At 42.8% G+C, this 23,893-nt stretch overlaps 1 protein-coding gene across 2 annotated transcripts in view; it reads left to right on the forward strand.

Annotated features, from left to right (window-relative positions):
- Window positions 1-23,893, forward strand: part of LOC311110569 (tight junction-associated protein 1-like) — a 79,918-nt gene that overhangs the window by 25,298 nt on the left and 30,727 nt on the right. For both annotated transcript variants that reach the window (XM_084153077.1, XM_084153076.1), the window contains exons 2-3: window positions 6,018-6,138; window positions 13,039-13,096. The gene's annotated coding sequence lies outside the window, so the exon portion shown is untranslated. The remainder of the gene's footprint in view (window positions 1-6,017; window positions 6,139-13,038; window positions 13,097-23,893) is intronic.

Here is a 23,893-nt window from a genome sequence, read left to right on the forward strand (position 1 = left end):
GAAAGTAGTGCACTAATGACCCGGGGAAGAGTTGCAAGGGAGAGGCGAATAATTAGCCTAATTTGAAAGCTAGAAAAAAATGAGTAGCTCGCAAATTGTTTATTTCTTTTAAAGTCGCTCTCATGCTAGAAAAGGTTGGAGACCCCTGGCATAGGCTATAGTCAACGGTAGGCTATCAGCGCATCACCCACCACTTTGCAATGTGAGCTTGAGGCAGTATAATTGTTTGAAACCTGAACATTTTACTTGACTTCAAATAATGAGGCATTACCTTGTTTCAAAGTAGCCTTGCCAAAATCCATCCATAGAAACGTAAATGCAATTGCAAGACTTCCTCATGCCATTAACCAGCATTTCTCTCCTGTTCTATTGATTTTTATATTAACTTTATTTTGTTGTCCAGAAGCCAAAGGCACAATCGTCGTCATATTAGCAACCCATCCTAGTTGTTACTATTAGATTCCCCCTCTTTCTAAGTTTCTTACTAAGATTTTAATCTGTCACAAATGGAACTGGTCGCATTAGGTGCGCCGTTAAGAACGGTGTCCCGCAAATTGCATTTTGGCAATTGAAAATGTTTTACTAGCTGCTTCATTACATGAGTTGCATGTTCAATAATAGGCTATAGCATTTTGACTGTAAGACTGTAGGCTGGCAATTGTTGCATGTTTCCATTAAGCTCCTAATGAAAAATGCCTCTCCCTTATATGCAGGCAAAGTATTTTCTGTTGTTCAAGTCATTTTACTGTTTGGAAAAAATGTAACCGTTTGTTGACCGGTTAATGAGGGTCGGTTAGTCGGCAGCAAAAGTTTTGCATCTGTAAGAATATAACTTATAAATGCCGCATGAGCTTAGTTCAACTGTCGTACCCCATCAGAACCCAAAATATAAGCTTGTTTTACTCCAATGTTTGTAAACAAAGTAAATGTAAACATGGTTAAAACTATAATGTTAATGTCATGGATGGTCAATTCTTGCATCCATAGCTCTGTCTATGAATTTGAGAGTGAGTACATTTCTCCAGGCCCATCCCGAAGCTTTTTACCAAAACAGAGACGGGGAAAGTACTTTGTTATCGTTTCAATTGCGGATTGCCCTTTTAAGCTTCAATGTAATAGGCAAAGGAAAATAATTACCATAGTTCAAAGCTGCAAACTGCATTAAAGTTTCCTCCAACCAGCGTCAGCGCAGCAGTAATTAAACACATCTGTCAGCCTCTTGGTAATTGTTTCCCTGGTAAGCAGCGTTTTGATTCATTGTTCTCGTTTTGTGTTTTTATATATGTTATTTTCATTTCCTACAAATGGCACAAATGATTTAGAAGTTGATTTGAATCTCAAAAATCACATTTTTATCTGTACAGAGTTGATTGCATGGTGGTTGTGAACAGAATATGAATTCCAAGGTCATTAGAGACATTACATTATTGTCAAATACAATTAAATAATAGTTACATTCTTCCAGCATGTAGGCATGTACTAAGGATGATGCTCTGTAGAAATGTGCTGTACAGTCAGTCAATCAGTCAGCCAGTTACTCACTCAGTCAGCCCAGTGACTCAGCTCTCTGCCACTGTGTAGTTCCTGCGAGGAGCTGCCTGGTGCCATATGCTCCGTGGGGAGACAGGAAGCCGTGACCTGAGAGTGAGGAGGCTGCCACACATTGATCTGACAGCTCCCAGACCCAGCCGGACGCTCCATCTGCACCGCAGCCCTCAGGCCCCCATAACTCAAACATGTCCTGAGCCCTGGCCGAGGAACTAATGTCACTATAGTATGGGAGACTGTCACAGTCACCTCTCAGGGGTGTGTCCACTGTCTCCGTCCAGGCCGGTCTGTCCATCTGTGTGAGCCTGTGATGTTCTACGAAGGGCAGGAGTGGAAAGATGATGGGATTAAACGTCACACGGTTTAGCACGGACAGAGCGGGATTGTAGGTAGGGATGTGTTATAGGGCTGGGGTCAGGTGAGGCAATATGGTGCATTCAGGAGGAAGAGCCCCATGGCAGCTCTCACTGACAGGCCCCATTTAAGTGGCTGCTGACTTCTCTCTGCAGTCTCCCAAAGAGCAGTCAGAAAAAATTACAACACTGTTTGTTGATGCAGATTGATCCATTTCGATGCAGATTGATCCATCACACAATTCCTCTTCATGTCTCATATAAAGCAACAAGAATTAACTAGATCCAATCCTCCTGCTCAGTTCTTAGGCTTACATCCAATATGACTGAAATGCATTTTGTTTTCTCTTGTGGTGTCTTGTTGATGGTACTTTAAGGGATTTACATATTTTCTTGTCACTCCCCCACATGCATAACACTACAATTCATTCACACCCCCGCTCACTTTTGTATGATAATCTGTGATTTATCCATTTAGGCCTACATGTAGGACTAATGTGAACAGAGCAGTGTCTCCCAGTCAGAAGACAGCTGCTGACATTTTAACTGACATTCCACCTGATGCTTTTAATTATATCCTAGCTTTGGATGTATTTGATTTATTAGGATCCCCATTAGCCGACGCCAATGGCGACAGATAGTCTTACTGGGGTCCGACACACAATAAATACATTACAGACAAAATACTTTACATATATTTAAAAACATGAACGTGTGTGTGTGCGCACATCTATCAGTTACACATACAGTGCATTCGGAAAGTATTCAGACCCCTTGACTTTTTCCACATTTTGTTACATTACAGCCTTATTCTAAAATGGATTAAATAGTTTTTTCCCCCTCATCAATCTACACACAATACCCCATAATGACAAATCAAAAACAGGTTTTTATACATTTTTGCAAATGTATAAAATAAAATAAACTGATATCACATTTACATAAGTATTCCGACCCTTTACTCAGTACTTTGTTGAAGCACCTTTGGCAGCAATTACAGCCTTGAGTCTTCTTGGGTATGACGCTACAAGCTTGGCACACCTGTATTTGGGGAGTTTCTCCCATTCTTCTCAGCAGATCCTCTCAAGCTCTGTCAGGTTGGATGGGGAGCGTCACTGCACAGCTATTTTCAGGTATTTTCAGATCTGTTAGATCGGGTTCAAGTCCAGTCTCTGGCTGGGCCACTCAAGGATGTTCAGAGACTTGTCCCGAAGCCACTCCTGCGTTGTCTTGGCTGTGTACTTAGGGTTGATGTCCTGTTGGAAGGTGAACCTTAACACCAGTCTGAGGTCCTGAGCGCTCTGGAGCAGGTTTTCATCAAGGATCTCTCTGTACTTTGCTCCATTCATCTTTCCCTTGATCCTGACTAGTCTCCCAGTCCCTGCCGCTGAAAAACATCCCTACAGCATGATGCTGCCACCACCATGCTTCACCGTAGGGATGGTGCCAGGTTTCCTCCAGACGTGACGCTTGGCATTCAGGACAAAGAGTTCAATCTTGGTTTCATCAGACTAGAGAATCTTGTTTCTCATGGTCTGAGTCCTTTTTAGGTGCCTTTTAGCAAACTCCAAGCGGGCTGTCATGTGCCTTTTACTGTGGAGTGGCTTCCGTCTGGCCACTCTACCATAAACGCCTGATTGGTGGAGTGCTGCAGAGATGGTTGTCCTTCTGAAATGTTTTCCTATCTCCAAAGAGGAACTCTGGAGCTCTTTCAGAGTGACCATCGGGTTCTAGGTCACCTCCCTGACCAAGGCCCTTCTCCCCCGATTGCTCAGTTTGGCCGAGTGGCCAGCTCTAGGAAGTCTTGGTGGTTCTAAACATCTTCCATTTAACCTTTTCACACGTACCAACAAAAGGGTGTGATCATTCGTCAGTGGTCCCTGCCGCATACGCTCAAACTGGTGTGATTAGAACGCTTATTTAGAACGTCCAGTTTCGATTGACGCAACAGTCAGCATTTCAGCTAGCCACACTGTTTTTTCACAAACATTTTGCACAAGCACAGTCCTTACAAAGTTATGTCCTGAATGTGACCAGTTTATTTTTGGATACAATGTTCAAACAGTCACAGAAGTAGCGACAGCATGTAGGCTACATTAGTCCTAGCGCTAACTGAGGAAAGATTGACGTAACACAAGCCGTCATTTTTAGATAACTCTCGGCTGACAGAAACCACAATATGAATTAGCTAATAGCAATTATTATTTATAATTCATCACATCACGGGTGAGCTCACCATTTATATAAATAATTGAGTTAAACACTTTCTAGAAAACTAAAGTAATCCGACAATGGGTAGTTTGTGCGCGCCGCCATGTTTGTTTTTTTCGCATCAACCAATAGAGGAGACAAGATGAGTTTGGTCTGTTTGCACTGTGCATGTTGAAGGGGGTGTGTCGTCTACAATCATTCACGTCCCTTCCTTCACTTCCGGAGGTTTACTTGAAAGATGAGTGAACCATTCCTTCACCTCATTATATCATCTTTGGTCAGACAGACGTTTACGTGACACCCAGAATGCATTGTATAATGTCAACAAATATGGCGCCACACATAGCTTGCAAATAGCTTAGCATTAGCTCACTATAATCAGTACAACCTTCAAAAAAGTATTTTACACACATCATAGGTTGCTATTACAATCTATGCAATAATCGGAATGCATTATTTGTCACCAGTACTTGAAAACGTGAATGAAACCGTAAATACATTATGCTCCATACATACATACATACATACATACTGTATGCTACAGTAGAAACGACAACACGATATACAGAAAATAAGGCACTTACTTTGATAGGAACGCACACATGTCCAAAGTTATTATTTGTAAGGAAAACAACAATGAAGGCAATGCGAGCGCCAGCCAGAAAATGTGCCAGTTCGTGCAAGACTGCGCAAATGTCTGCAAACTTGATCTGCGGAAACACTGGGGAAGTGCTTGGGCTCTCCTCGAAGAGAGAAGTTTGTCCGGCTCAGTAAAGACTCAAATATAAATTGTCCGCAACACTGAAATGGGCTACTTCTATGTGAATTAATGACGAGGTGGAACACACCTCAATTATTTTTGTTCATGACTTGAGCATAAAGCAAAATATGGCATTGAGGTAACCAGTGGGCTACAGTATTTATTTTAATCTACGCAGCAACGAAGGTACTGTGAACCTTGTCCAATCTGCAGTAGCACACATTTTAACCCTGGAAAGCTTTTTTTTTTTCTTCATAGCTTTGTCTCATTGACTCTGATTGGCAGAGACATGTCAGTAAGTTAGCCCTGATTTGCCAGAGCAGAGCTGTAAACTCTCGTCTCCAGGCAACAAATGTGTCGAGGGTCATCGGCTACTCTCTATTTCATTTATTTTATTCAAATGAAGGATTCAAAATCCCAGTATATCCTAGGTAAGTCTTAATAAATTGGAGGTGAGAAATTGAGTCAGGTTTACTGTATCTATTGGGCTGTGCCCGGGGTATTAGTCACTCTCTTGACAGGGCGGTTTGGCTCCTGTGACCTTACTTTGAACAAATTAGTTTACCCACTCAACTGCAGGGCTCATCCAAGGAAACAAAGTAGCCTGAATGTATAAAACCTGCCCTGCATGCTGACGTTATGCAAACGTCACCCATTCATTTCAAGTCAAAAAGAAAAGGGCAGGAAAAAGTAAAGGACTTTTGGTAGTCTAATTATGTACCGTATTATTTACTGTCAAAATGTAGAGCTTTGATAATATTTCTAAAGGTTGTGTCACTTAATCATGCTCACATCAGAAACACTGGATTGCTGTTTGAAAAGGACTACGGTCTCTCTTCCAGACAGATTGTTCAATACAAACAGAAATGTATTATCAAGGCCTTTTTGATTCGGATTCTGAGAATCACTTTGAGAATGCACAGTGGCTGTCTAAAACACCATGCTTAGAAGAGGGAGCTAGTGTGTGGCAGCAGTCATTCAGACAGTGTGGGAGTGAATGTCAAGGACAAGGAATGAAACCGACTCCTGGATGAGGCTTGCCTCGCACCCTGTCCCCTGGCTTGTTCCATATGCGAAGAGTCGGGAGATTGACACCTGAGGTACTGACACGACCGTGTTTTTCCATCCACCTACTTTTGTTTCAGGTTATCATTAGCCCAGAGGTTCACATGCCAAGAAAGCGAGGAGGAGGAGGGGCAGGAAGTGGAGCCAGAGGGGACACACTCAGGGCAATCGGTCTGGAACACGCAGCATACGCTCTTAAAGGTGAGTGGCTGTTCGTACACCGTTCTCTATCATCCTGATTTTACCGCCTTGTCTCTCTCTTGCTCGCTCTTCCCCCTCACAGACACGCAACACACACACAAAGTATGCTTTTAATCCATTACTCTCTGTCCTTGGTTTCCATTTGTCTTGTGTATGAAAAATGCACAAAATCACTCCTATTATAGTATGGAAATACACATTCATTTCTCCTCTGCACATTGTGGCCTTACTGTTTAGTGAATTGCTTGTAAGTTAAGTTTAGCATGGCACACTGGACCTCCTGCTGTTTGGAGATTCTCCAATGGTTTCCTCAGGGAAGAATGCTTTTCACTCATAGGCTTGAAATAGAGCCTGGTTAAACATGTTTATTTATTCATTGATACAAGAGGTTTATGTAATGTCATGGTTTTCTGTTGACTAAATGTAAATGAGGCAGAAGAGCCACAATATTTGTAGTAAATGTCTAGTCTTTTGTAGTTGTGTTAGTACAGTACCACCAGCCTCATAATACATGCCTCCATAATGGGGGCGAAGGAGAGCCAGCCACCTAGGTTCCACCAAGTGAAAAGCCCTGAGTGTAACATAGTGACTCAGGTTCTTATTCTCTCTCCCATACTCAATGTCCCTGGAAAATAAATACTTTTTTTCCACGGGCTCAGTTACATGAACCATAGCTTTCTCTACCGCCGTTAAATTATTCAAGCTTAGCCCAAACAAGACTGAACATGGCCCTGTGGAGCACACCATCGCCCAGTCCAGGTGCTTGTTAATAACAGAGCACTGCCCTTCCCTCACCTCAGTGGAAACATTCGTTCATTTGTTTTTTTTGCAAACAACCCTCGCTAGGCTCGCTTTATATGCAGCTGCTTTTTCATTGGACCAATTCAAGTGACCTTGAGTACACCAGCTGTGTGCCTCCATCTCACCCCTAAAACCACCCATTTACAGCCTCGGCACCAACAGCTGCTCTAATTGGTCGCTATATTGGATTGATGAGACAAAAATTGCAGTACAATCAATCAATCAAACTTTGTTAGTCTAACACACTTTTCACAAAGTAATTTGTTACAGAAAGTTCAACAAAGCCCAGGTAGCTGGATGCTGGACATTGAGTAAAGAGGCATCTAGAGAGCCACATTAGCACATAATGAGAGCAGGGGGAGCATAGATTAGGAGCAATATGAACATCCCAGCAGTTATTAACTATGGCACAGAGTGCTACCAGGGCAGAGGCAAGAGAAAACCATCACAATAAGGGGTGCTCTTAAACCAACCCACTGTTCAGGAGTGACCGTAAGGATGGCTCTTAAAATATAAATTATATTTCTATGGCTCCTAACATAAAGCTCTATGGTCAAGCTCTTCCCATAGCTGTGCCCTTATGCTATAAGCCACAGGCTTAAAAGGGTTCTAATTCAGACTTTTATCTAATTCCCTTATTGTTGACTGGCTTGTTCCATAGTAAATGAGCCCTATAACAGTGTCCAAAACACTGTGGGTGACCTCGGCGAGGAAGACTCTGTTCCAATATATTCTCCATGGCTTTAATCAACATGATTTTCAATTAGGTGAAATATCAAACAGTGCTGAGCCTGTTTGAAGTGTGTGTGTGCGTACGTGTTTGGACTTGTGTGTGCAGGTTTTTTCTGCATAGAAAAGTCTTGGGCCTAAGTGTTTATTCGGACCGCCAATTTCCAAACAGTAAAAAAAAATATTGGGATGGAAAAACGTTTTCAGTGTAACATATAAAGTATGTAGGAAAAATAATGGACCTATATATTTTTTAATATCATCTTTGAGAACGAACAATCACTAAAATAAAAGCTAGACAGTCAGGGAGAATCTAAAATTCAAAATATTATGCATTCAGGAGTATTTTTGTCATGGCAGGAGGCCCCCATTGATTTGGTTATACTATTTGAATCACTCCGATAGCGTAAGCCATGGCAAGATGTGTAGAACTACTGGAAATTAGCTTTCCAATTAGCAAGGGTCATCAAAATGATGTAAAAAAAAAAAAGAATGCAACAGTTGGACAATGAATGAAAATACTCCAAACTTTTTGAAATGTTATAACCCATCAGATATTGACTGAAATTATAGCACATAAACCATTTTACTGGTACAGACAAATTAATGAGATTTTGGTGCGAAGTCAGGTATTTAATTTATTGTGAAATGTAAAAAAAAAAGGCACTCACATTTTCTTGTTGTATCAGGTTTTCTAAAAATATTTTGTGTTAAAATAGAAACGTATGTGCCTCATTTGCATAAATACACAGTGTATTTACATATATTATAACACTAACATAAATGGGTGGAACAGGGCTGCAACCACCAAACACTTGCTCGGTCTACTCTACCTGCACTCAATCACCTGCACTGTCTAGACTGCCTCATTAATTACTGTTGTTGTAACGTTCTCTTGCATAATTCAACAAGTTTGTCAATAGCAGGATACCCTTGGATTAAAAATCAACACGATTTGCTCTAGATTACACCCATCTAAACATACTTTACATTGTTTGCGAGATCAGACATATCATTATAATCCGAGTATTCATTTTCGGGAGTTGCTTTCATTTCAGCACATCTAATTTGTCAAAATGGCAACTGTATTAAATGTATAACTTGTTTCAATTCCACAAAAAATAAACACCCATAAAAAAATAAAGTTATCTTTCTTGTGATTTAAGTGTTGAGACAGTGCGTTAAATCCCAGCAAAGCTTCAGCGTGCTTATAGATCCAACAGAAAAACACTTGTATTCCATTGAGCCCATTTCAAACACAGGAAGATGGCTGAAAAAGACAGGGGCATGCACGTTGCTATTAAAACTGCTTAATTGTACAGTGAGGGAAAAAGGTATTTGACCCCCTGCTGATTTTGTACGTTTTCCCACTGACAAAGACATGATCAGTCTATAATTTTAATGGTAGGTTTATTTGAACAGTGAGAGACAGAATAACAACAAAAAAATCCAGAAAAACGCATGTCAAAAATGTTATAAATTGATTTGCATTTTAATGAGGGAAATAAGTATTTGACCCCTCTGCAAAACATGACTTAGTACTTGGTGGCAAAACCCTTGTTGGCAATCAAAGAGGTCAGACGTTTCTTGTAGTTGGCCACCAGGTTTGCACGCATCTCAGGAGGGATTTTGTTCCACTCCTCTTTGCAGATCTTCTCCAAGTCATTAAGGTTTCGAGGCTGACGTTTGGCAACTCGAACCTTCAGCTCCCTCCACAGATTTTCTATGGGATTAAGGTCTGGAGACTGGCTAGGCCACTCCAGGACCTTAATGTGCTTCTTCTTGAGCCACTCCTTTGTTGCCTTGGCCGTGTGTTTTGGGTCATTGTCATGCTGGAATACCCATCCACGACCCATTTTCAATGCCCTGGCTGAGGGAAGGAGGTTCTCACCCAAGGTTTGACGGTACATGGCCCCGTCCATCGTCCCTTTGATGCGTTGAAGTTGTCCTGTCCCCTTAGCAGAAAAACACCCCCAAAGCATAATCTTTCCACCTCCATGTTTGAAGGTGGGGATGGTGTTCTTGGGGTTATAGGCAGCATTCCTCCTCCTCCAAACACGGCGAGTTGAGTTGATGCCAAAGAGCTCGATTTTGGTCTCATCTGACCACAACACTTTCACCCAGTTCTCCTCTGAATCATTCAGATGTTCATTGGCAAACTTCAGATGGCCCTGTATACAGTGGGGAAAAAAAGTATTTAGTCAGCCACCAATTGTGCAAGTTCTCCCACTTAAAAAGATGAGAGAGGCCTGTAATTTTCATCATAGGTACACGTCAACTATGACAGACAAAATGAGAAAAAGAAATCCAGAAAATCACATTGTAGGATTTTTAATGAATTTATTTGCAAATTATGGTGGAAAATAAGTATTTGGTCAATAACAAAAGTTTCTCAATACTTTGTTATATACCCTTTGTTGGCAATGACACAGGTCAAACGTTTTCACACACTGTTGCTGGTATTTTGGCCCATTCCTCCATGCAGATCTCCTCTAGAGCAGTGATGTTTTGGGGCTGTCGCTGGGCAACACAGACTTTCAACTCCCTCCAAAGATTTTCTATGGGGTTGAGATCTGGAGACTGGCTAGGCCACTCCAGGACCTTGAAATGCTTCTTACGAAGCCACTCCTTCGTTGCCCGGGCGGTGTGTTTGGGATCATTGTCATGCTGAAAGACCCAGCCACATTTCATCTTCAATGCCCTTGCTGATGGAAGGAGGTTTTCACTCAAAATCTCACGATACATGGCCCCGTTCATTCTTTCCTTTACACGGATCAGTCGTCCTGGTCCCTTTGCAGAAAAACAGCCCCAAAGCATGATGTTTCCACCCCCATGCTTCACAGTAGGTATGGTGTTCTTTGGATGCAACTCAGCATTCTTTGTCCTCCAAACACGACAAGTTGAGTTTTTACCAAAAAGTTATATTTTGGTTTCATCTGACCATATGACATTCTCCCAATCCTCTTCTGGATCATCCAAATGCACTCTAGCAAACTTCAGACGGGCCTGGACATGTACTGGCTTAAGCAGGGGGACACGTCTGGCACTGCAGGGTTTGAATCCCTGGTGGCGTAGTGTGTTACTGATGGTAGGCTTTGTTACCCTTGGTCCCAGCTCTCTGCAGGTCATTCACTAGGTCCCCCCGTGTGGTTCTGGGATTTTTGCTCACCGTTCTTGTGATCATTTTGACCGCACGGGGTGAGATCTTGCGTGGAGCCCCAGATCGAGGGAGATTATCAGTGGTGTTGTATGTCTTCCATTTCCTAATAATTGCTCCCACAGTTGATTTCTTCAAACCAAGCTGCTTACCTATTGCAGATTCAGTCTTCCCAGCCTGGTGCAGGTCTACAATTTTGTTTCTGGTGTCCTTTGACAGCTCTTTGGTCTTGGCCATAGTGGAGTTTGGAGTGTGACTGTTTGAGGTTGTGGACAGGTCTTTTATACTGATAACAAGTTCAAACAGGTTCCATTAATACAGGTAACGAGTGGAGGACAGAGGAGCCTCTTAAAGAAGAAGTTACAGGTCTGTGAGAGCCAGAAATCTTGCTTGTTTGTAGGTGACCAAATACTTATTTTCCACCATAATTTGCTAATAAATTCATTAAAAATCCTACAATGTGATTTTCTGGATTTTTTTTCTCAATTTGTCTGTCATAGTTGACGTGTACCTACGATGAAAATTACAGGCCTCTCATCTTTTTAAGTGGAAGAACTTGCACAATTGGTGGCTGACTAAATACTTTTTTTCCCCACTGTATGTGCTTTCTTGAGCAGGGGGACCTTGCGGGCGCTGCAGGATTTCAGTCCTTCACGGCGTAGTGTGTTACCAATTGTATTCTTGGTTACTATGGTTCCAGCTGCCTTGAGATCATTGACAAGATCCTCCCGTGTAGTTCTGGGCTGATTCTTCACTGTTCTCATGATCATTGCAACTCCACGAGGTGAGATCTTGCATGGAGTCCCATGCCGAGGGAGATTGACAGTTATTTTGTGTTTCTTCCATTTGCGAATAATCGCACCAACTGTTGTCACCTTCTCACCAAGCTGCTTGGCGATGGTCTTGTAGCCCATTCCAACCTTGTGTAGGTCTACAATCTTGTCCCTGACATCCTTGGAGAGCCCTTTGGTCTTGGCCATGGTGGAGAGTTTGGAATCTGATTGATTGATTTGCTTGTGTGGACAGGTGTCTTTTATACAGGTAACAAGCTGAGATTAGGAGTACTCCCTTTAAGAGTGTGCTCCTAATCTCAGCTCGTTACCTGTATAAAAGACACCTGGGAGCCAGAAATCTTTCTGATTGAGAGGGGGTCAAATACTTATTTCCCTCATTAAAATGCAAATCAATTTAAACATTTTTGACATGCGTTTTTCTGGATTTATTTGTTGTTATTCTGTCTCTCACTGTTCAAATAAACCTACCATTAAAATTATAGACTGATCATTTCTTTGTCAGTGGACAAATGTACACAATCAGCATGGGATCAAATACTTTTTTCCCTCACTGTATCTGGGTAGAATTGCTGGAAATGAGCTTTAAAACAGCTATATTTTGTCACTGCGGCCAACAGGAGTGCCTAAAAAATGTGGTCAGCTAACGCACCATTGGCCACTCCAATGGCCACACCCCTGCCACGCCCACCACCTAAGCCCCATGTTGATCCAGAAAAAACCCTGGTGTGTGTCTGTACATGCGTGTGTGTGAGTGAGAGGCTGTAATCCAGGGCCCCAACAGCTGATTGTCACGCATTGCTGGTGGCCACAGCACAAGCGTTCACATTTGTTATTCTCTTCCACATCTTCCTGTAAGGCTTGCTTATCCACGGCCCTGAGCAGCACAAAAAAATACCACTTTTACACTGAATAATATTGTGTGTGATCAGCTCAAGGCAGATAAACACTCAGAGAGAAAACAGAGGTAAACTTTTAGCTGGAAACCTGAAAGCTGTATTAGCTAATTTAAGGATAATTTATTTAGAAAATATACATATCCTTCAAGAGTTCTTAGAGGAAGTTACAGGAATATCAAACACTCACTGTGTTAATTTACAGTTTGGGGTGTGTAAAAAGTTCCCAGATTTTCAGTGATCTATTTTTGAAACCTGTTATCATTGTGAGTTATGTCACTCAAATCCCAGTGGACATCATTAGGTAACTGGGTGTGATAAAGAAGTGGTTCCACACACAATGTTTGTAGGGTTGTCTCAGGTTAGTGAGTCCCCTGGTGTATCACGATTCTGGAGGAGGGAACCCAGCATAGCAGCACATGCAATGAATCCTTTCTATCACGCGTGTGAAATGAAGTCACTAGCTAATAGCTACTTTATTGGAACCCTTTGAATAAAATTCAACCTGCTCCTTTGTGTGTTTCAGATGCCTGTGACTTAAGAACCTGTGGATGAGGACATCGCTGGAATACCTCAGAATTTGGGTATGGTGGCTATTTTCATAGAAATAGATTATATTTATAATAACAATGATATACCTAGGGTTGTTTCAGTACAGTATACTGCTATGTTTATGTGTGTGGGTTTACCATGGGGAAGTGTTGCTGGTATAATTAGCCAACAGAAATACCTAGTAATAGCGGAGGTGCATAAAGGTGGCGGCCCCCATGCACTTATCACAAACTCCTCCTTTTGATAAATTCACCGTATTGTACATTGCGCTCTGCTTTTCTTTTTTTTGTATGGTCATTAGCAGAGCATACATGATCCAAATGTTAGCTTCAACTCGCCGGCAATTTGAAAAAGTAGATTGTGCTAATTTTATTGGCGCATTGAACCATATCGCGTGCCGTAGTTTAAAAACTTGGTGGATAGTGCTAAAACAATGGTGTCATCTGAATTCTGCCATCTTTATGCACGTTTGCCATTGGGGAACCACATAGCTCCACTCATATCCCCTGTGAAGTACATACAGAAGAAGACTCTAGAAGACACTGTATGTTCTTCATGCTACTGATTGCAGAAAGCGTCGGATATTGGCCCTATGGATATGCATATGCTCCTGTGTGATTATTTTGAGGTGGAAGAGCTGTACGGTTTCCCATAATGAAAGATAGCGTTTGTTTTTTAAAGTAGGTTTAGGAACTGGGATCGTGTGGTGTGATAATTGTATCGAAAATATAATGACATTGGATTGTGCCATTACATTACGAGATATTTTAGGCCTTCTTGCAGCATATCATTGTTCATGTCAGTATCATCATGTATCAGCTCAGAATAGCTTATTAGATTTCATGTCATGTACAGTGCCTTGCAAAAGTATTCATCCCCCTTGGCGTTTTTCCTATTTTGTTGCATTACAACCTGTAATTTAAATTGATTTTTATTTGGATTTCATGTAATGGACATACACAAAATAGTCCAAATTGGTGAAGTGAAATGAAAAAAATAACTTGTTTCAGAAAATTCTACAAAATAAATAATGGAAAAGTGGTGTGTGCATATGTATTCACCCCCTTTGCTATGAAGCCCCTAAATAAGATCTGGTGCAACCAATTACCTTCAGAAGTCACATAATTAGTTAAATAAAGTCCACCTGTGTGCAATCTAAGTGTCACATGATCTGTCACATGATCTCAGTATATATACACCTGTTCTGAAAGGCCCCAGGATTACTGTTATACTATTCCAGGTATTCCTTAAAGAGGTAGGGTTTCAAGTGTCTCCGGAAGGTGGTCAGTGACTCCGCTGTCCTGGCGGAGCTTGTTCCACCATTGGGGTGCCAGGGCAGCGAATAGCTTTGACTGGGCTGAGCGGGAACTGTGCTTCCGTAGAGGTAGGGGGGCTAGCAGGCCAGAGGTGGATGAACGTAGTGCCCTTGTTTGGGTGTAGGGTCTGATCAGAGCCTGAAGGTAAGGCGGTGCCGTTCCCCTCACAGCTCCATAGGCAAGCACCATGGTTTTGTAGTAGATGCGAGCTTCAGCTGGAAGCCACGGAGCACCATTAAATCCATTATTTAAAAAAATGAAAGAATATGGCACCACAACAAACCTGCTAAGAGTGGGCCGCCCACCAAAACTCACAGACTAGGCAAGGAGGGCATTAATCAGAGAGGCAACAAAGAGACCAAAGATAACCCTGAAGGAGCTGCAAAGCTCCACAGCGGAGATTGTATCTGTCCATAGGACCACTTTAAGCCGTACACTCCACAGAACTGGGCTTTACGGAAGAGTGGCCAGAAAAAAGCCATTGCTTGAAGAAAGAAATAAGCAAACACATTTGGTGTTTGCCAAAAGCCATGTGGGAGACTCCCCAAACATTTGGAAGAAGGTACTCTGGTCAGATGAGACTAAAATTGAGCTTTTTGGCCATCAAGGAAAACGCTATGTCTGGCGCAAACCCTACACCTTTCATCACCTCGAGAACACCATCCCCACAGTGAAGCATAGTGGTGGCAGCATCATGCTGTGGGGATGTTTTCATCGGCAGGGACTGGGAAACTGGTCAGAATTGAAGGAATGATGGATGGCGCTAAATACAGGGAAATTCTTGAGGGAAACCTGTTTCAGTCTTCCAGAGATTTGAGACTGGGACGGAGGTTCACCTTCCAGCAGGACAATGACCCTAAGCATACTGCTAAAGCAACACTCAATTGGTTTAAGAGGAAACATTTAAATGTCTTGGAATGGCCTAGTCAAAGCCTGACCTCAATCCAATTGAGAATCTGTGGTATGACTTAAAGATTGCTGTACACCAGCGGAACCCATCCAACTTGAAGGAGCTGGGGCAGTTTTGACTTGAAGAATGGGCAAAAATCCCAGTGGCTAGATGTGCCAAGCTTATAGAGACATCCCCCAAGAGACTTGCAGCTGTATTTGCTGCAAAAGGTGGCTCTACAAAGTATTGACTTTGGGGGGGGTGAATAGTTATGCACGCTCAAGTTTTCTGTTTTTTTGTCTTATTTCTTGTTTGTTTCACAAGAAAAAATATTTTGCATCTTCAAAGTGGTAGGCAAATGACTCAGGTGTAAATCAAATGACACAAACCCCCAAAAAATCCAGTTTAATTCCAGGTTGTTAAGGCAACAATTATAGGAAAAATAGTTATGCACGCTCAAGTTTTCTGTTTTTTTTGTCTTATTTCTTGTTTGAAGATGCAAAATATTTTTTATTGTGAAACAAAGTGGTAGGCAAATGACACAGGTGTAAATCAAATGACACAAACCCCCCAAAAATCCAGTTTAATTCCAGGTTGTAAGGCAACAAAATAGGAAAAATGCCAAGGGGGGTGAATACTTTCACATGCCACTGTACACAAAAGTATAGCTAAGTCAGTGACTAAGCTTTGCTATGCTATAGTATGCTATAGTCAATTTTGCTCTGTTCTAAATACTGCTGTACCCACTAGCAATCTATACTGAACAAATATATAAACACAACATGTAAAGTGTTGGTTCCATGTTTCATGAGCTGAAATCAAAGATCCCAGAAATATTCCATATGCACAAAAAGCTTATTTCTATAAAATGTTGTGCACAAATTTGTTTACATTCCTTTTATTAAGCATTTCTCCTTTGCCAAGATAATCCATCCACCTGACAGGCGTGGCATATCAAGAAGCTGATTAAACAGCATCATCATTACACAGGTGCACCTTGTGCATGGGACAATAAAAGGCCACTCTAAAATGTGAATTTTTGTCACACAACACAATGCCACAGATGTCTCAAATTGAGGGAGCGTGCAATTGGCATGCTGACTGCAGGGATGTCCACCTGAGCTGTTGCCAGATAATTGAATGTTAATTTCTCTACCATAAGCCGCCTCCGTCGTTTTAGAGAATTTGTCAGTATGTCCGCAGGCCATTTGTAATCACGCCTACCCAGGACCTCCACATCCGGCTTCTTCACCTGGGGGAGGGGGTGCTGAGGAGTATTTCTGTCTGTAATAAAGCCCTTTTGTGGGGAAAAACTCATTCTGATTAGCTGGGCCTGGCTCCCAAGTGGGTGGGCCTATGCCCACCCAGGCCCAACCATGGCTGCGCCCCTGCCCAGTCATGTGAAATACATAGATTAGGGCCTAATACTGATTTCCTTCTATGATCTGTAACTCAGTAAAATCTTAGAAATTGTTGCATGTTGCGTTTTTATATTTTTGTTCAGTATAGTATTGAGATGTCCGCCTCCTTTACCTCAGATTGCCTAATCAGAATCCCTTCATTTGATGTGCTGTAATTTCAGACATGTATTTTATTTTTTATTTAACCTTTATTTAACCTGGTAAGCCAGTTGAGAACAAGTTCTCATTTAGAACTGCGACCTGGCCAAGATAAAGCAAAGCAGTGTGATTTAAAAACAACAACAACACAGAGTTACATATGGAATAAACAAAACGTACAGTCAATAACACAATAGAAAATCTATATACAGTGTGTGCAAATGTAGTAAGTTATGGAGGTAAGGCAATAAATAGGCCATAGTGCAAAATAATTACAATTTAGTATTAACGCTGGAGTGATAGATGTGCAGAAGATGATGTGCAAATAGAGATACTGGGGTGCAAATGAGCAAAATAAATAACAATGTAAATAACAATATGGGGATGAGGTAGTTGGATGGGCTAATTACAGATGGGCTGTGTACAGGTGCAGTGATCGGTAAGCTGCTCTGACAACTGATGCTTAAAGTTAGTGAGGGAGATAAGTGTCTCCAGCTTCAGAGATTTTTGCAGTTCGTTCCAGTCAATTGCAGCAGAGAACTGGAAGGAATGGCGGCCAAAGGAGGTGTTTGCTTTGGGGATGACCAGTAAGTACCTGCTGGAACGGGTGGGTGTTGCTGTGGTGACCAATCTAAGATAAGGCAGGGATTTGCCTAGAAGTGATTTATAGATGACCTGGAGCCAGTGGGACGAATATGTAGTGAAGGCCAGCCAACGAGAGCGTACAGGTCACAATAGTGGGTAGTATATGGGGCTTTGGTGACAAAACGGATGGCACTGTGATAGAGCGTCTGCTAAATGACTAAAATATAAATGTGATAGACTACATCCAATTTGCTGAGTAGACTGTTGGATAAGACATACACTCAAGGTTCCTCTACCTGAATGTCTCTGTGCTGTAATTGCGTCTTATCATTCATTCCAAGGCTGATTAACTCACTCTCATTTACCAAGACCCCTGGTGGCTCATTCAAATACACTGTCAGGAGGTAAATGGCATTCCAACACTTTCATGTTTCAAGCGAGGGCTGTCACAACTGATTCACAATAAGTGACTCCATCATTCTGATGAGCTGAAGTCAGGGTTTTTTCTTGATCAAAAAGGGGCTTAGGTGGTGGGCGTAGCAGGGGGTGCGGTCGGCCCGTTGGCGTGGCTGTATTTTAGAGAAAATGTGAGGCCCCCCTTCTTGGTGGTGTAGAGAAATTTCCTGCAATTCAAAAAATTTCTCAAATTTTTGCAGTTTTAAAGCAGATTTCCTGCAATTGTACAAATTTTGCCATGCAGCTGAGAGAAAATGTTTGCAGTTTAAAGCTAATTTCCTGCAATTCTATGCATTTTGCCATGGCTAATGCGGTGTTCTTTTGCTCACACATAATAACAAAATATATACTGCTAAATTCATTGGTTTTGGAATTTTCAATTCTCCCTGACTGTCTAGCTTTTATTTAGGTGATTGTTAGTTATCAAAGATTGTATTATTTTAAAAAAATATTACATTTACATTTTAGTAATTTAGCGGACGCTGTTATCCAGAGCGACTTACATGAGCAATTAGTGTTAAGCGCCTTGCTCAAGGGCACATCAACAGATTTTTCACCTAGTCGGATCGGGGATTCTACCAGCGACCTTTCGGTTACTGGTCCAACGCTCTTAACCGCTAGGCTACCTGCTGCCCATATCTAGGTCCATTATCTTTCCTACATACTTTATATCTGGTTTTAGTCGATTAAGTTTACACTGAAAGCGTTATTTATGTATGCTACACTGTTAGGACTTGGGCAACCTGAAAAAACACATACTATAGGTGGCTCACCCAAGGATTTCAATGGCAGAAAAGTCCTTGACTGAAGTTTGACTTCCTTTATAAGATATCATAAACTGGGCTGTAGTCAGTTATAATAATGCTGTTTTTCAGGCAACGCTTTAAGACACATCTGACATATGACGAAAAGGACACGGCAGGGAAAACCATTAGGGAAGATCATTAAATGGGACTTGTTGCCTGCGCATTTAAAAATGCCACAAACTAATGCTTCTAACTGCCGGAACATTTGAAAAGACCCCTCCCCTCCTCCCGTCTGTGAGTGCAGCTGAGAACTGAGAGTGGACCGCGGAGTAGAAACCAATCCTTTCATGACTGATGGAACACAACATGCCACCCCCTCGTGCTGCTGCTTAAATCCCAAGCAAACGTCAAATCCCGACAATCACTATGCTATTTGCCACTGCGCTGTTATTGAGAAATGCTGCCACAAAGCTGTAAAGGGTATTTCTGTAAAGAGCCGCAGTGCTTTAAAGTGACAGAAATCCAGCCTTAATTGGCTTTCTTAACGGAGGTTGATTTCACAGAGCCACACGCAGGCAGAGACGGAGATGAGGGACGAAAACACAGCTGAGACGTGGGGACAAGAGATTGCTATTGGTAAAACATAGGCAGAGCATTTATACAGGCAGGACATCCATGTGGTGTTTCATTGATCTGGTTATTTTAGTGACCAGGGACAAATTGGCCGACATTTTATATATCTTCTAACTTTATTTGAACCCAGCAGCTTATGCAACAGCTCAAAAAAACGTTTAACTGCCGTTCAAAAGTTTGGGGTCACTTAGAAATGTCCTTGTTTTCGAAAGAAAAGCAATTTTTTTGACCATTACAATAACATCAAATTGATCAGAAATACAGTGTAGACATTGTTAATGTTGTAAAAGGCTATTGTAGCTAGAAACGGCTGATTTTTTTTTATGGAATATCTACATAGGCCCATTATCAGCAACCATCAGTCCTGTGTTCCAATGGCACGTTGTGTTTGCTAATCCAAGTTTATCATTTTAAAAGGCTAATTGATCATTAGAAAACCCTTTAGCAATTATCTTAGCACAGCTGAAAACTGTTGTGCTGATTAAAGAAGCAATAAAACTGGCCAATTGCATCAGCAATTGTGGGTTCGATTACAGGCTCAAAAAAATAACTTTCTTCTGAAACTTGTCAGTCTATTCTTGTTCTGAGAAATGTAGGCTATTCCATGCGAGAATTGCCAAGAAACTGAAGATCTCGTACAACGCTGTGTACTACTACCTTCACAGAACAGCGCAAATTGGCTCTAACCAGAATAGAAAGAGGAGTGGGAGGCCCCGGTGCACAACTGAGCAAGAGGACAAATATATTAGAATGTCTAGTTTGAGAAACATGCGCCTCACAGGTCCTCAACTGGCAGCTTCATTAAATAGTACCTACAAAACACCAGTCTTAACGTCAACAGTGAAGAGGCGACTCTGGAATGCTGACCTTCTAGGCAGAGTTGCAAAGAAAAAGCCATATCTCAGACTGGCCAATAAAAATAAAAGATTAAGATGGGCAGTCTGAGAGATCGGTTTTTCTCTGGTTTTATTGCTTCTTTAATCAGCACAACCGTTTTCAGCTGTGCTAACATAATTGTAAAATGGTTTTCTAATGATCAATTAGCCTTTTAAAATTATAAACTTGGATTAGCAAACACAACGTGCCATTGGAACACAGGACTGATGGTTGCTGATAATGGGTCTCTGTACGCCTATGTAGATATTCCATAAAAAATCAGCCGTTTCCAGCTACAATAGCCATTTACAACATTAACAATGTCACACTGTATCTCTGATCAATTTGATGTTATTTTAATGGACAAAAAAATAGCTTTTCTTTCGAAAACAAGGACATTTCTAAGTGACCCAAACTTTTGAACGGTAGTGTAAATATTAGTCAGGCCAATAGGTGCACATTCTTATGCAGCTGGTTAAGCAGACCAGGTGGCAAAGACCTGTTTTGAGTACAGGCACCCTTCCTTTCCAGTGCAGGGGTTGCCATGCCTTGCGTGACATGGGGACTTGTAGGGGAGGCCATCACTCTAGGCTTTATGACTCAAATGTAAAGAAGAAGCACACAAAACATCGATGTTTTCCAGACTCGAAACATGCTTTTTTTCTTCCCTTTTCTTTCCTGTTATAACTGAATGAGTGAGGTCTGAGTCACTGACTACACAATGCATGAGAAATTCAGTGTGGCAAGGAAATAGAGTTCTTGAGAATGAGTCAAACCGTTACGTAGTACAGGGATTTAACATCTCATGTTATGTCCAAATTCCTTCCTTTCCACCATACTGTAAAGTCTCTCGCAATCTAGATTAGATAGAGGATAGATAAACCACAGAAAAAGGATGAATAGAACAGACTTGGAACCTCTAATGGGGATGCCCGTTCTATTCATTCTTTCTATGAGATAAACACTGAAATGTAAATGGTAAGAAAAGCATCAGTTAAGTGGGTGTTGCAGTTGCCAAGGACAAAGGTAATATTTTGTGTCTAGTTGATGCAGGCTATAGAATTTCGAGAATGTTTTAGTGTCGGATGCGAAGGATTTACTGCTGATACCGGACCAGCCCCAAATCCCTGTCATTCGCATTAAGAGGAGACGCCGATACAGGGGATGCAGATCCGCGTGCCTTGTGAGAATTCGTCAGCGAATGGGTAACCCGCCTCTACCATCCGTCTTATTGGCCAACGTGCAATCATTGGAGAATAAACTGGATGAGCTCCGTTCGAGACTATCCTACGAACGGAACGTTAACTGTAATGTCTTATGTTTCACTGAGTCGTGGCTGAACAACGACATGGATGATATACAGTTGGCTGGGTTTTCTGTGCATCGGCAAGACCGAACAGCTACCACCGGTAAGACTAGGGGTGGTGGTCTGTGTCTAATTGTCAATAACAGCTGGTGCGCGAAATCTAATATTAAAGAAGTCTCAAGGTTTTGCTCGCCTGAGGAAGAGTATCTCATGATAAGCTGTAGACCACGCTATTTACCCAGAGAGTTTTAATCTATATTTTTTGTAGCTGTCTATTTACCACCACAAACCGATGCTGGCACTAAGACCGCACTCAACTAGCTGTATAAGGCCATAAGCAAACAAGAAAATGCTCATCCAGAAGCGGCGCTCCTAGTGGCTGGGGACTTTAATACAGGAAAACTTCAATCCGTTTTACCTCATTTCTACCAGCATGTCATGTGTAACCAGAGGGGGGGGAAACTCTAGACCACCTTTACTCCACACACAGAGATGCGTACAAAGCAACAACAGATCCACAGATTACGCAATCTCTATTGCATTCCACACTGCCCTTTCCCACCTGGACAAAAGGAACACCTACGTGAGAATGCTGTTCATTGACTACAGCTCCGCGTTCAACACCATAGTGCCCTCAAAGCTCATCAGTAAGCTAAGGATCCTGGGACTAAACACCTCCGTCTGCAACTGGATCCTGGACTTCCTGACGGGCCACCCCCAGGTGGTAAGGGTAGGCAACAACACATCTGCCACACTGATCCTCAACACGGGGGCCCCTCAGGGCTGCGTGCTTAGTCCCCTCCTGTACTCCCTGTTCACTCACGACTGCGTGGCCAAGCACGACTCCAACACCATCATTAAGTTTGCCGACGACACAACAGTGGTAGGCCTGATCACCAACAACGATGAGACAGCCTATAGGGAAGAGGTCAGAGACCTGGCAGTATGCTGCCAGGACAACAACCTCTCCCTCAACGTGATCAAGACAAAGGAGATGATCGTGCACTACAGGAAAAGGGGGGCCGAGCACGCCCCCATTCTCATCGACGAGGCTGTAGTGGAGCAGGTCGAGAGCGTCAAGTTCCTTGGTGTCCACATCACCAACAAACTATCATGGTCCAAACACACCAAGACAGTCGTGAAGAGCGCATGACAACACCTATTCCCTCTCAGGAGACTCAAAAGATTTGGCATGGGTCCTCAGATCCTCAAACAGTTCTACAGCTACACCATCGAGAGCATCCTGACTGGTTGCATCACCACCTGTTATGGCAACTGCTCGGCATCTGACCGCAAGGCCCTACAGAGGATAGTGCGTATGGCCCAGTACATAAATAGGGCCAAGCCTCCTGTCATCCACAACCTCTGTACCAGGCGGTATCAGAGGAAGGCCCTAAAAATTGCCAAAGAGTCCAGCAAACCGAGTCATAGACTGTTCTCTCTGCTACCGCACGGTAAGCGGTACCGGAGAGCCAAGTCTAGGTCCAAAAGGTTCCTTAACAGCTTCTACCCCCAAGCCATAAGACTGCTGAACAGTTCATCAAATGGCTACCCGGACACTGATGCTACTCGCTGTTTATTATTTACAGGTGGATGAACGCAATGCCCTCGTTTGGGTGTAGGGACTGATCAGAGCCTGAAGGTACAGAGGTGCCGTTCCCTTCACAGCTCCATAGGCAAGCACCATGGTCTTGTAACAGATGCGAGCTTCAACTGGAAGCCAGTGGAGTGTGCGGAGGAGCAGGGTGACGTGAGAGAACTTGGGAAGGTTGAACACCAGACGGGCTGCGGCATTCTGGATGAGTTGTAGGGGTTTAATGGCACAGGCAGGGAGCCCAGCCAACAGCGAGTTGCAGTAATCCAGACGGGAGATGACAAGTGCCTGGATTAGGACCTGTGCCGCTTCCTGTGTAAGGCAGGGTCGTACTCTCCGAATGTTGTAGAGCATGAACCTGCAGGATCGGGTCACCGCCTTGATGTTAGCGGAGAACGACAGGGTGTTGTCCAGGGTCACGCCAAGGCTCTTCGCACTCTGGGAGGAGGACACAACGGAGTTGTCAACCGTGATGGCGAGATCATGGAACGGGCAGTCCTTCCCCGGGAGGAAGAGCAGCTCCGTCTTGCCAAGGTTCAGCTTGAGGTGGTGATCCGTCATCCATACTGATATGTCTGCCAGACATGCAGAGATGCGATTCACGACCTGGTTATCAGAAGGGGGAAAGGAGAAGATTAGTTGTGTATCGTCAGCGTAGCAATGATAGGAGAGGCCATGTGAGGATATGACAGAGCCAAGTGACTTGGTGTATAGGGAGAATAGGAGAGGTCCTAGAACTGAGCCCTGGGGGACACCAGTGGTGAGAGCACGTGGTGCGGAGACAGCTTCTCGCCACGCCACTTGGTAGGAGCGACCGGTCAGGTAGGACGCAATCCAGGAGTGAGCCGCGCCGGAGATGCCCAGCTCGG

Source organism: Coregonus lavaretus (assembly GCF_964263955.1).
Source record: "Coregonus lavaretus genome assembly, chromosome: 36".
Lineage (NCBI taxonomy): Eukaryota > Metazoa > Chordata > Actinopteri > Salmoniformes > Salmonidae > Coregonus > Coregonus lavaretus.